Source organism: Penaeus japonicus, unplaced genomic scaffold, assembly GCF_977035675.1.
Source record: "Penaeus japonicus unplaced genomic scaffold, GWHDUDI00000001_assembly GWHDUDI00000026, whole genome shotgun sequence".
Classification (NCBI taxonomy): Eukaryota; Metazoa; Arthropoda; class Malacostraca; order Decapoda; family Penaeidae; genus Penaeus; species Penaeus japonicus.
Window position 1 is genome coordinate 27,805,439 of NW_028234428.1, and position 2,190 is coordinate 27,807,628.

Sequence of the window (2,190 nt, forward strand, 5' to 3'; positions counted from 1 at the left end):
CAACACACACACAACACACACACACACATACACACACACATACACACACACATACACACACACAACACAACACACAAAGTCATACATTTGTGCCATGGAATAAGTTAATAAGTAGAAGAGAAGCCAGGCTTTTGATAATTTTGAAACATAGATGAAATTCCCTCTATCAGATCCCTGTAAGAGACCTCGCTTGTCCCTTTAAAAAGGTTTATTGGTATGTGCCATATATTTACTGTGTTGTGTGGCCTTGTATGTTTGTTTGTTTTTTATTGTTTTTCTTTTCCCACTTGTTTATCCTACCTCTGTGCAGCTTTTTCAGTCAGTGTGATGTTACGGTTGTTTCGTTTGATATTGCTTGCTTGCTTTATTTAGGAATGAGTCAGCAGCTAAAAGTTTAAAGCTTTAAATACTTTTTAGGAGTTTAAGCAAGAGTTCTGTGTTCATAAGATTTTTTTGCTTTTGTTTTTTGTAGTTTTGTGTATCTCCCCAATTTTCCCTCTTTTTCTTCTTCTTCATCATGTTCCTCCCTGTTCTTAGGTGATATATTCTGATGCCAAATTGTATTTTGTATCATATGTAATGAAGCAGTGACATGCCCTGTACTATGGTTACTGCAGAAGTATCAAGAGGTGCAAGCATAACTTTCTATCTCCCTCTCTTTTCTCTATTGACGTGATCAGCAGTGGAACATGTTCCTTTTTATTACTATCATAACTATGATGTATATCCGCATATGGCATTCGGGTGAACCCAGCCTGTGTTTTATGAAAAGCCAAATATTACTGCAATGCTTAAAGTGACCATCACCCTTTTTATGTAATGTTATGTATCTCCAATATTCTCTTAGGCTCTGTAAATCGGTGCTGATTTGTCAAAAGTAATGAGATAATGAAAGAGTTCTCATCTAGTCATCTGACATTTTTTTTGTATCTTTATTTTATGCACATACAAAGGGGCATCAAATTTAATTTTTGTATTATGCCAAATTGCCTTCAAGAGGCCTCTACAGCATACAACTCAAGACTTTGTTTGAAAATTTACAGATTGGGTTTTGTGTTCCACTGGATATACAAGTAGTGTTTTTGGATCATTATGGAGAAATATTGTGTCATATCACGTTGAGATTATCAGTGACTTAAGAAGGGGCTTTCAGTTGGCAAATTAACTAACATGCATTTTTTGTTTTTTATTTTTGTTTTTATTGCTGTCTATTTTGAGTTACCACACAATGATCATATGAAAGCTAATAAAGGAAACACAAAAATATCACTGGGAAAGTTGTGCATTTTTTGTGTATGTGTAATATTTCCTTTTTGTGTAGTTTGTAGATTTTTCTGTGTGGATTGAATATCTTGAAATATTGCTTCAAAAAAAAAAACTAATGAAAAAGTTGATTCAAGCAAACCATATTTACATGGATTGGAAGGAATGTAAAAAAAACATTAGAAGAACTTACAGTTGTAAAAAGATAATATTCTTTGTTGTATGAATGTTGTGAATATTACATTCTGAGTGATAATCAGTACAGGCAGTTATTTGTACATTGCAGCATGAAGTCAGCATAACTGATAGAGAGTTAATCACTTTTGTCTTCAGGTGTAAAGACTCTATTTTAAGTTGACTTTGAACTTGCCATCAGTAGTGTTTCTATGTTAAAAGAGGGTCATAATGATATATGAAATCATCTTATTTTTTTAATTGTTGGCATTTTTATTTGTTGGCATTCTATTCAATATTTTCAGCTACTCTTATAGTCTATATAAAGTCATGCATTTTATTTGATTTGATTTTTTAACTATCACTAGTTTATTGGTTTTTTGTTATCATAAATATCAATTATTCTTTCCTTTTGGTGGGCATTACTGATTATCTGGTGCATATCGTGCCTCAGGTCTTTGTGTTGTCCAGTAAGGTTAAAATACCATGAACTGTAAAAAGTGATAAATATTTTTAGATTAGGTTGAGTAGATAGTTCCATACAGTTTATTTGCTGAATGTTGTTATAAAAACCCCGACACTATACTCTATTGGGGTAGTAGGGGGGACGCAGTGAGACAGACATCCCTCGGGATTCAAGGAAAACGTTGTAAGCATAATAACTGAGTTGTTACTGAAGTTGTAACTACTGATGGTTTTAATCAGTGTTCTGTGGACAGTTTTTCTCTCTCCTCTGTGTCTGATCATATTGTT